Source organism: Oncorhynchus clarkii, chromosome 6, assembly GCF_045791955.1.
Source record: "Oncorhynchus clarkii lewisi isolate Uvic-CL-2024 chromosome 6, UVic_Ocla_1.0, whole genome shotgun sequence".
Taxonomy (NCBI): domain Eukaryota; kingdom Metazoa; phylum Chordata; class Actinopteri; order Salmoniformes; family Salmonidae; genus Oncorhynchus; species Oncorhynchus clarkii.
The window spans coordinates 16,294,718-16,307,502 of NC_092152.1; the positions used below are offsets into that span (position 1 = coordinate 16,294,718).

Genomic DNA, 12,785 nt, shown 5'->3' on the forward strand with positions numbered 1-12,785 from the left:
GAGATATTATTTGTCAGGAGAAGAAGTGAGACAGGCCAGTAACAGAGGAAGTGGGGGTTGGGAGACAGGTGAGGAGAGATATTATTTGTCAGGAGAAGAAGTGAGACAGGCCAGTAACAGAGGAAGTGGGGGTTGGGAGACAGGTGAGGAGAGATATTATTTGTCAGGAGAAGAAGTGAGACAGGCCAGTAACAGAGGAAGTGGGGGTTGGGAGACAGGTGAGGAGAGATATTATTTGTCAGGAGAAGAAGTGAGACAGGCCAGTAACAGAGGAAGTGGGGGTTGGGAGACAGGTGAGGAGAGATATTATTTGTCAGGAGAAGGAAAGAGACAGGCAGGTAACAGAGGAAGTGGGAATGAAAACTTTGAACCTTCTTCACGTAGAACAAAACAACAAAATTAAGGCAAACATTGTGACAGAGAAGGAAAAAAGTAGAAGATGCATTCTGCTAGCAAACACAAACGCAAAATGTGTAGAAGGCTACAAAGCTTGCCATGGTTGTCAAGGTGCTTCAGGTAGTGAGCATAGCTAGTATCTTTTCCATTTTAGATTTTACAGTTGTATCTAATTTGACATAATATGGTAACACATTTACAAGGTAAATGTAACATGCATGTAGTTTATTTGTACTGTATGCAAACTGTATGTTTCATTCTCAACAATGTCAGGGTCAATCAGGAACTGCTACAGTCATGTCAGCCATGTTGTTTTATTTTGATCAGCACCCATTCCACATTGATCCCACAGAGGATCTAGTCATGTCAAAGGTATATACAGTAGGCCTACTGTAGACATACTGTAAAAAACTCAGAAACAAGATATTCTTGAATATATTTTATTCTGTTCACTGAGAAAATACAGTGATTTGAGAAAGTACAAAAATATTCCCTTTGATGTTTACTTTTTCTATAAATTCAGTCAATGCCAGATAAAGACAATGTGTCCTGCGGGTTCCCTTCAGATGTTATGCTGTATTGTAAGGACAGGTTCATTCAAAATCCAATATACCAATACAGACTTTTACAATTCAGAATAAATTATGTTGTACTTCTACATCCCAGTGAGTAGACATATGGTAAACAGTTTTACAACTTACAGATGTAAATCACAATGAGACAAAAAACTGACTTGAATCAAAGAATGTTAGTGTGTATTTGGTGGTTTCTGTGTATCTAGAACAGATGTATGTATGCATGCTGATTATAAATAGTAGAGTTCTGTATCTGTCTTCTCAGCGTACTGTATCTTGATGGTTGTGCATGTTGATGTTCAGGTGGTGAACGAAGCCCATGTCTCGAGCCCCACTAGAGACAACAGTAAAGGGTCACGCAGATAGATGCTCCATCTGGAAGAGACAAGCAGAGAATATTAGTTAAACAATATCATCTCTGTCCAAATGATGATGCTGTACATGTTCAACTATTGTGTCTTGGGTGAACTTGGAACTTTGAACTTGGAGGGGCATTGTTGTCACACCCAAGGCTATGAATTTCCTTTCCTTTTGTTCTTTAGCAGTCAGCTTGTGTGTATTATACAATACAGTTTATATTGTGTTTCAAACCGACTGTTACAATACAGTTTATATTGTGTTTCAAACCGACTGTAACAATACAGTTTATATTGTGTTTCATCCGACTGTTACAATACAGTTTATATTGTGTTTCATCCGACTGTTACAATACAGTTTATATTGTGTTTCAAACCGACTGTTTCAATACAGTTTATATTGTGTTTCATCCGACTGTTACAATACAGTTTATATTGTGTTTCATCCGACTGTTACAATACAGTTTATATTGTGTTTCACACCGACTGTTACAATACAGTTTATATTGTGTTTCATCCGACTGTTACAATACAGTTTACATTGTGTTTCATCCGACTGTTACAATACAGTTTATATTGTGTTTCATCCGACTGTTACAATACAGTTTATATTGTGTTTCATCTGACTATTACAATACAGTTTATATTGTGTTTCATCCGACTGTTACAATACAGTTTATATTGTGTTTCAAACCGACTGTTACAATACAGTTTATATTGTGTTTCATCTGACTGTTACAATACAGTTTATATTGTGTTTCATCTGACTGTTACAATACAGTTTATATTGTGTTTCATCCGACTGTAACAATACAGTTTATATTGTGTTTCATCCGACTGTAACAATACAGTTTATATTGTGTTTCATCCGACTGTTACAATACAGTTTATATTGTGTTTCATCTGACTGTTACAATACAGTTTATATTGTGTTTCATCCGACTGTTACAATACAGTTTACATTGTGTTTCATCCGACTGTTACAATACAGTTTATATTGTGTTTCACACCGACTGTTACAATACAGTTTATATTGTGTTTCATCTGACTGTTACAATACAGTTTATATTGTGTTTCATCCGACTGTAACAATACAGTTTATATTGTGTTTCATCTGACAGTTACAATACAGTTTATATTGTGTTTCAAACCGACTGTAACAATACAGTTTATATTGTGTTTCATCCGACTGTTACAATACAGTTTATATTGTGTTTCATCCGACTGTTAGAATACAGTTTATATTGTGTTTCAAACCGACTGTAACAATACAGTTTATATTGTGTTTCATCCGACTGTTACAATACAGTTTATATTGTGTTTCAAACCGACTGTTACAATACAGTTTATATTGTGTTTCAAACCGACTGTAACAATACAGTTTATATTGTGTTTCATCCGACTGTTACAATACAGTTTATATTGTGTTTCAAACCGACTGTTACAATACAGTTTATATTGTGTTTCATCTGACTGTTACAATACAGTTTATATTGTGTTTCATCCGACTGTTACAATACAGTTTATATTGTGTTTCATCTGATTGTTACAATACAGTTTATATTGTGTTTCAAACCGACTGTTACAATACAGTTTATATTGTGTTTCACACCGACTGTTACAATACAGTTTATATTGTGTTTCATCCGACTGTTACAATACAGTTTATATTGTGTTTCATCTGACTGTTACAATACAGTTTATATTGTGTTTCACACCGACTGTTACAATACAGTTTATATTGTGTTTCATCCGACTGTTACAATACAGTTTATATTGTGTTTCAAACCGACTGTTACAATACAGTTTATATTGTGTTTCATCTGACTGTTACAATACAGTTTATATTGTGTTTCATCCGACTGTTACAATACAGTTTATATTGTGTTTCACACCGACTGTTACAGTACAGTTTATATTGTGTTTCATCTGACTGTTACAATACAGTTTATATTGTGTTTCATCTGACTGTTACAATACAGTTTATATTGTGTTTCATCTGACTGTTACAATACAGTTTATATTGTGTTTCATCTGACTGTTACAATACAGTTTATATTGTGTTTCAAACCGACTGTTACAATACAGTTTATATTGTGTTTCATCTGACTGTTACAATACAGTTTATATTGTGTTTCATCTGACTGTTACAATACAGTTTATATTGTGTTTCATCCGACTGTAACAATACAGTTTACATTGTGTTTCAAACCGACTGTTCAACCAAATATAATTTTCAAGAACAGCACAACAAACACATAAAACTACTGTCAAAAACATGGTACTTTTCTATATATTATGCATACATTTCACTACATACAAACTCCAGGCTTGCAGATCAAAAGAGGTCTCTGAGTTCTAAGTTCCCAATGTACTCGACAGCAACAAAGGGCCACAACAATGCCCCCTGACATGAGTCCCCGTCATATCACACTGAGCTTTCTACGCATTGTTCCCCTCACCTTCTCACATGTATTGTCTTACATTTTATCCTTAGAAGCCTATAAGACAGCCAGGTTTTGTGCTCTGGACACTAGGCCTGGGAGAGTCTATGTGTTACAGCGACTTATTATTCTCTCATAGGGTGATGATGAGGTGATGGAGCTGGGTAACGCCTTATTTGATCCCCCTTACAACCAGCCCAACCTGGGTTCAGATCGCTCGTACAACCCCCCAACATCACCACCCTCTTACCCAACAATCCCTTTCTCCCACAAGGTATTATGCTATCACGTTTCCTGAAACTATAGAGGCTGCTGACAAGCATCGGAAACTCTGTTAGCTTTGTGGGGCCATAGATGAAAGTATGTACCACGTTGCTATAGCAGCTGAGGCTACTGGAGGTTCAACAGAGATACAACTGAATATAGTGTTTTTTTATATATATATTTTTTTTTAATTGAACCTTTATTTAACTAGGCAAGTCAGTTAACAACATTTTGCAGTAGCTTGGTGGTAGTTGAAGTACATTCAAATCTTGGGAGTGTTTTCAGTAGTTAAGTCTTTACTGAAGACTCTTCTCTTCAGTAGTCTGGCCCATGGGTGTGAAGGTGTCTCTGCCTAGCCAGCTCCCCTCTCTCCACTGGTATTCTCTGCCTCTGACCCTATTACCGGGGCTGAGTTGAGGGAGAGGTTCTTGTTTCCCCCCCATATGTGTCAATGGCTTGCCCCCGCATCATGTATTGCCTTTTTTTGCTATACTTGACTTGAGTGGGTTGACACGTTATCTTCCTGTCCGGTCTTGCGTCCCCTCAGGATTGTGTGGTGGGGAAGATCTTCGTTGTCTCAGGGTAGTGAGTTGGTGTTTGTTGATATCCCTCTGGTGGTGTGGGGGCTGTGCTTTGACAAAGTGGGTGGGGCCTGGTTGGCCCTGTCCAGGCGTATCGTCCCCCAACCCCCCCGTCGCAGTCCCCAGTGTCTATGCTATATATGTACCGGGGGCTAGGGCTGCATTTCTCCTGTCTTATCCTAATTATCCAATCTCTCTCTCTCCAGATAGTTGACCGGACAGATTGGACCAGTCAGACAGCTGGCGAGATAGTACCAGTTGGCCGGATGGCCAGATAGTTGGCTGTCCAGACAGGAGTAGTCGGCCAGCCGGCGAGATAGGACCTAGATCTAAACAATTTATCATCTAGTAGGCTTTGATTAAATTTCCAATATCCTCGCCCACGTGGAAATTCTGTGGGCGAGGATAACACTTTTTCAACTTTTGGTGCCAGAGAGAATGGCATAAGAAAGTAGTCAAGACGACTAGCTTGATTAAGCCTCCGCCAAGTATATCTCACTAGGTCAGGGTATTTAAGTCTCCATATATCCACTAATTCCAATATATCCATGACATTCATGATTTCCTTAAGTGCCTGAGGGTGATAGTTTGTATTGCGATTTCCTTTCCGGTCATAGAGGTATTTAAGACCGTATTAAAATCTCCCACCATAATAATAGAGTCAGGGTTGCTTGTAAAGTTGATAAATTATTATAAATATTTTCAAAGAAGCTTGGATCATCATAATTCGGACCATATAGGTTAATAAGCCATATCTGTTTATTGTCCAATAACATATTTAAAATAATCCACCTACCTTGAGGATCTGTTTGGACAATTTGCACATTTGGATTAAAATTACTGTTAATTAAAACCATCACCCCATTTTGAATTTCTTTGCCCATGGGAGAAATATATTTGCACCTCCCCCAGTTCTTTTTCCACATAACATCTAAAACTGTTGAATGGGTTCCCTATAAACAATAGATATTATATTCATTCTCTTTTAGCCAGGTAAATACTGATCGTCTTTTCTTATTATCTGCTAGGCCATTACAATTGTAACTGGCTATACTTATTTCACCACTTACCATAATGAGACACAACTTTCAATTCTATTTATCAAAATATATGTTTGTAAACGTACCATTAAAAAGTAACATGATGATTGAGTGTCTATATAACTGTAACATGATATTTGCATTGCTACTAAGTAAACCTCCAATTGGTCCCCACCATTCCACCCGCTAAAAGCCCTCCTCATCCCGAGTTGGGTTGTCATCCCAATGCCCGGCAGACCACCTCTGACCCCTCGCATCCCATAGCCCTGAACAGACTGGGATCCATCCTTCGAAAAGAGCACACAGTGCCATTTACTGAATTGAAGTAGATCAACTGCCAAATGCATTTCCATTGCCCTCATCTCGATTTGTATTATATATAGCTGTGGATCATCCTCTATTGTCCCTAACATCTTTTACTACTTCGCAACAGTTGTGGCATACACACATACACCCACACACACTCAACCCTTTCCCATCACGCAACCATAAACTCACATTCTCAACAGTTGCACCATCCCAGAGCCCAACTCAAGAAAGGTCCTGATTTACAAATGCACTTACTGTTGCAGCTGCATGAGAAGGCCTGTAAGACCGCTCAAAAAAATTGAGAAATTGAGAGATTTTATTAACCATTGTCACATCCTAGATGGTGGAGGTAAAATGTACACCTTTTCCCTGAAACACCCACAATACGGTCACACGTATTGACCATATTCCCAAGCATCTCCATGCAATCAGGCTTTTGATTTTGTGCCACCAGGGTCACAATAATATACAAGATGCAGGATGCCTGTATCTTTGTAGTGGGTGTATCCAAAGTGTAATTAATAACTTCACCATGCTCAAAGCTATCAATGTCTGTATAAAAATACAGACATTGATTTGTATTTGATACACTGCAGATTTTTCAGGTTTTCCTGCTTACAAAGCATGTAGAGGTCTGTAATTTTTATCATATGTATACTTCAACTGTGAGAGACGGAATCTAAAACAAAAATCCAGAAAATCCCATTGTACGATTTTAAAGTAATTAATTTGCATTTTATTGCATGACATAAGTATTTGATCACCTACCAACCAGTAAGAATTCCTGCTCTCACAGACCTGTTAGTTTTTCTTTAAGAATCCCTCCTGTTCTCCACTCATTACCTGTATTAACTGAACCTGTTTGAACTCGTTACCTGTATAAAAGACACCTGTCCACACACTCAATCAAACAGACTCCAACCTCTCCACTATGGCCAAGACCAGAGAGCTGCGTAAGGACATCAGGGATAATATTGTAGACCTGCACAAGGCTGGGATGGGCCACAGGACAATAGGCAAGCAGCTTGGTGAGAAGGCAACAACAACGGTTGGCGCAATTATGAGAAAATGGAAGAAGTTCAAGATGACGGTCAATCACCCTCGGCCTGGGGCTCCATGCAAGATCTCACCTCGTGGGGCTTCAATAATCATGAGGAAGGTGAGGGATCAGCCCAGAACTACACGGCAGGACCTGGTCAATGATCTGAAGAGAGCTGGGACCACAGTCTCAAAGAAAACCATTAGTAACACACTACGCCGTCATGGATTAAAATCCTGCAGCGCACGCAAGGTCCCCCTGCTCAAGCCAGCGCATGTCCAGGCCCGTCTGAAGTTTGCCAATGACGATCTGGATGATCCAGAGGAGGAATGGGAGAAGGTCATGTGGTCTGATGAGACAAAAATAGAGCTTTTTGGTCTAAACTCCACTCGCCGTGTTTGGAGGAAGGAGAATGATGAGTACAACCACAAGAACACCATCCCAACCATGAAGCATGGAGGTGGAAACATCATTCTTTGGGGATGCTTTTCTGCAAAGGGGACAGGACGACTGCACCGTATTGAGGGGAGGATGGATGGGGGCACAAATCACGAGATCTTGGCCAACAACCGCCGTCCCTCAGTAAGAGCATTGAAGATGGGTCGTGGCTGGGTCTTCCAGCATGACAACGACCCAAAACACACAGCCAGGGCAACTAAGGAGTGGCTCTGTAAGAAGCATCTCAAGGTCCTGGAGTGGCCTAGCCAGTCTCCAGACCTGAACCCAATAGAAAATCTTTGGAGGGAGCTGAACGTCCGTATTGCCCAACGGTAGCCCAAAAACCTGAAGGATCTGGAGAAGGTCTGTATGGAGGAGTGGGCCAAAATCCCTGCTGCAGTGTGTGCAAACCTGATCAAGAACTACAGGAAACGTATGATCTCTGTAATTGCAAACAAAGGTTTCTGTACCAAATATTACGTTCTGCTTTTCTGATGTATCAAATACTTATGTCATGCAATAAAATGCAAATTAATTACTTAAAAATCATACAATGTGATTTTCTGGATTTTTGTTTTAGATTCCGTCTCTCACAGTTGAAGTGTACCTATGATAAAAATTACAGACCTCTACATGGTTTGTGAGTAGGAAAACCTGCAAAATCGGCAGTGTATCAAATACTTGTTCTCCCCACTGTATATGTGTTTTTACTCATCTACCAATAGGTCCCCTTCTTTGCGATGCTTTGGAAAACATCCCTAGTCTTTGTGGTTGAATATGTGTTTGATAATTCACTGCTCAACTGAGGCACCTTACAGATAATTGTATGTGTGGGATACAGAGCTGAGGTAGTCATTCAACAATCATGTTAAACACTATTATTGCACACAGAGTCTATGCAACTGCTGGAACTACACAAAAACTAAAATATATATGGTGAGGTAGGGCATAGCTAACTACTGGAACTACACAAAAACTCAAATATATATGGTGAGGTAGGGCATAGCTAACTACTGGAACTACACAAAAACTACAATATATATGGTGAGGTAGGGCATTGCTAACTACTGGAACTACACAAAAACTAAAATATATATGGTGAGGTAGGGCATAGCTAACTACTGGAACTACACAAAAACTAAAATATATATGGTGAGGTAGGGCATAGCTAACTACTGGAACTACACAAAAACTAAAATATATATGGTGAGGTAGGGCATAGCTAACTACTGGAACTACACAAAAACTCAAATATATATGGTGAGGTAGGGCATAGCTAACTACTGGAACTACACAAAAACTACAATATATATGGTGAGGTAGGGCATAGCTAACTACTGGAACTACACAAAAACTCAAATATATATGGTGAGGTAGGGCATAGCTAACTACTGGAACTACACAAAAACTCAAATATATATGGTGAGGTAGGGCATAGCTAACTACTGGAACTACACAAAAACTAAAAACCCTCCCTCCCTCCCTCCCTCCCTCCCTCCCTCCCTCCCTCCCTCCCTCCCTCCCTCCCTCCCTCCCTCCTTGTTTCCCTCCTTGTCTCCCTCCCTGCCTACTTCCCTGCCTCTCTCCCTCCTTATCTCCCTCCCTCCATCCCCCCCTGCCTGGCTGTTTGTGGCAGCTGATCTGAGTTGCCTCCCTACATCCTCCTCCTCTATCATTATTCCAAAGGTGCTTCAACAATAGAAAGGACTCCTCATGATAGTGTGTGTGTGTGTGTGTGTGTGTGTGTGTGTGTGTGTGTGTGTGTGTGTGTGTGTGTGTGTGTGTGTGTGTGCGTGTGCGTGTGCGTGTGCGTGTGTGTGTCTGTGTCTATATCCCTCCTCATCTCTATCCCCCACTGAGTGACTGGGCGTTGTTGTTATCTATCTCAGAGTTCTCAGTTAACTTGGATGAGCGCTGTGGCTTTCTATGGTGGTACAGGTGAACTCAGTGGCACAGCCAGATGGAGGGAGCTAATGCTAGACTACACACACACACACACACACACACACACACACACACACACACACACACACACACACACACACAGACGCAGACACAAACAAACACACACACACAGCTTTGTTCATTTTCCTGGAATGTATCCGTTTAAGCAGAACCTTTGCCCTCCAGAAGGATTTAAAAGCAAGGTCCAGTAGATTACACAATATTTTGGCCAGATTTTGCAGTGTAAACCTGTACAGAATGTCAGTAGAACATGATACAATAATTTAGTAAGAAATTAATAGCTGTTGGTCAAGCGGCTTTCCTTTACTCAAACCACTCAATTCTACAGTAACAGAATTTCAATACCATGCCCGACAGAAATAGATGACTACAGTGCTTTCCAGAACAATGGCATTTATGGGAAGAAATTGGAAAATCTCAACATCTTGGATGTTTCCCCTGCTCCAAAAAAAACAAAACAAAATAAGATTCTATGTAAAGCTTGGATACACTCTGGAGACTGACACTGGCAGAAAGTGGGTCTCCAGTTGCCCCAAGTCAGACTCTGGTGTAGATGAGTCCTCACCACCACCTACTCCCACAGGACAGCACTGTCCTCTATGTGGTATCAACCACTGCTAGAGCAGAGACTGATGTTGAGCCACAGAGCAGGGAACTGTATGAAGCCATACCGATAATGACAGACAGAGGACATACACAGTCAGGAACATGAGCCATATGCACCACACGGACACTCGTACACACACACACACCACCTAGGGAGACACACCACCGAGGGCTATGAAAACCTTAAGGAGACATATACTTCTGCACCTGTCAGGTTGGATGGAAAAAGACATTATGAAAATGCACAACGAAAGGTTTTCCACCAGAGGAGGCTCTATGTTTTTTATGCTTGAAACATTGCATTGCGTGCATGTGCATTATCTCCTTCAATGTCTACGAGTCAGAGCAGTAAATAATGTATAGCCTCCTTCACTGTGAAAAAGTATTTTACCTCAGGGACCATCCTAGGTTTACCTGTATAAATGGCCTTTCAGTGTCTTCAGATGAATGAATAGCACCACAGAATGTGGGTCAGACCATTTCATTTGCACAGCGTTTCTCTTTGTCTCATTCAATCAATGTTTGACAGATGCAATGTCACTCATAATGACTTAGGGACATCTGGGGCCAACATTTTTTTCAGACTATGAATTGGTTGAGGTAACGATTCTTTGATCCACGATGAGAGGTTCTTGAGATATTGCCCAGCTAACGAGAACACGAAAACACCCCAATGGGAAATGACAGATCTCTTGTTCACCTCTGTGATCTGTGGGTCATCCTTAACACATGGACACAGCCGTTATCCTGGTACTCTCTGTCTGGCTCCTGATGACTCCTCTCTCACCTGAAACAGAATAACACAATGGGATGTTAGAAGTGTTTCTCACTGAGGATACAGAGGATGTATGTTTCATGAGCACACCGAAGTGACACAGACTTGACTTCCCTTGATGTGACTTTGGGATTTTTGACCTATTTTTCTGGTATTGTTTGTGCCTCTTGTAGAAGCATTTGACAGTAGAGTCATGACTTAAATCTGACTATTGTGGCATCACGACATAACTGTACCTCCCCTCCCCCTCTTCCCCACCAGTCGGGGGTACATCTAAAGAGTTTCAGAAAGTCTGAATTATTTACTTGGTTTTCTGTTCACCCCTTTAACCCCTCAGCAAATGCACAGGGTGCAAGGTTTAAAATATCCCCCCTGAGGATCTGAGAATGTGTGTGTATGTGTGTGTGTGTGTGTGTGCAAGATTGTATTTGTGGCATAACACACTCACGTGCACACACACACTCACTAGCATGAGTGAACTCATCAGAGCATCATTATGAGGGTACTGTCTGTGTGAGAGGCCATGCAGTCCCAGATGTGATTCTGTGTGTGTGTGTGTGTGTGTGTGTGTGTGTGTGTGTGTGTGTGTGTGTGTGTGTGTGTGTGTGTGTGTGTGTGTGTGTGTGTTGGAGAGAAAAAAACTTAGTCTTATTCTAAAATTGATTAAATAAAACATTTTCCTCGTCAATCTACACACAACACCCCATGACGACAAAGTGAAAACAGGTTTTTAGAAATTGTTGCGAATTTATTAAATATAAAAACAGAAATACCTTATTTACATGAGTTTCAGACCTTTTGCTATGAGACTCGAAATTGAGCTCAGGTGCATCCTGTTTACATTGATCATCCTTGGGATGGTTCTATAACTTGATTGGAGTTCAACTGTGGTAAATTCAATTGATTGGACATGATTTGGAAAGGCACACACCTGTCTATATAAGGTCCCACAGTTAACAGTGCATGTCAGAGAAGAAACCAAGCCATGATGTCGAAGGAATTGTCCGTAGAGCTCAGAGACAGGATTGTGTCGAGGCACAGTCCTGGGAAGGGTACCAAAAATGTTTTGCAGCATTAAAGATCCCCTAGAACATAGTGGCCTCCATCATTCTTAAATGGAAGACGTTTGGAACCACCAAGACTCTTCCTAGAGCTGGCCGCATTGCCAAACTGAGCAATCTGGGGAGAAGGAAGGTGACCAAGAATCTGATGGTCATTCTGACATAGCTCCAGAGTTCCTCTGTGGATATGGGAGAAACTTACAGAAGGACAACCATTTCTGCAGCACTCCACCAATCAGCCCTTTATGGTAGAGTGGCCAGATGGAAGCCACTCCTCAGTAAAAGGCACATGAGAGCCTGCTTGGAGTTTGCCAAGAGGCACCCAAAGGACTCTGACCATGTGAAACAAGATTCTGTGCTCTTATGAAACCAAGATTGAGGTCTTGGCCTTGCTTCACATCTGGAGGAAACCTAGCACCATCCCTACGGTGAAGCATGGTGGTGGCAGCATCATGCTGTGGGGATGTTTTTCATTGGCATGGACTGGGAGACTAGTCAGGATCGAGGGAAATATGAACAGAGCAAAGTACAGAGAGATCCTTGATGAAAATCTGCTTCAGAGTGCTCGTGACCTCAGATTGGGGTGAGGGCTCACCTTCCAACTGGACAACAACCCTAAGCATTCAGCCAAGACATTGCAGGAGTGGCTTCGGGACAAGTTCCTGAATGTCCTTGTGTGGCCCAGCCAGAGCCCGGACTTGATCCCGATCGAACATCTCTGGAGAGACCTGAAAATAGCTGTGCAGCAACACTCCCCATCCAACCTGACAGAGCTTGAGAGGATCTGCAGAGAAGAATGGGAGAAACTCACCAAATACAGGTGTGCCAAGCTTGTAGTGTCATAACCAAGAAGACTCAAAGCTGCCAAAGATGCTTCAACACTGAGTAAAGGGTCTGAATACTTTTTTTTGCTAACATTTCTAAAAACCTGTTTTT

At 41.1% G+C, this 12,785-nt stretch overlaps 1 long non-coding RNA gene across 2 annotated transcripts in view; it reads right to left on the reverse strand.

The window, feature by feature from the left end:
- Positions 1-875: 875 nt before the first annotated feature.
- Positions 876-12,785, reverse strand: part of LOC139410662 (uncharacterized) — a 69,661-nt gene continuing 57,751 nt past the window's right edge. For both annotated transcript variants that reach the window (XR_011634525.1, XR_011634524.1), the window contains exons 3-4: positions 10,714-10,800; positions 876-1,346 (exon numbers count right to left, since the gene is read on the reverse strand). This is a non-coding gene — a long non-coding RNA (uncharacterized lncRNA). The remainder of the gene's footprint in view (positions 1,347-10,713; positions 10,801-12,785) is intronic.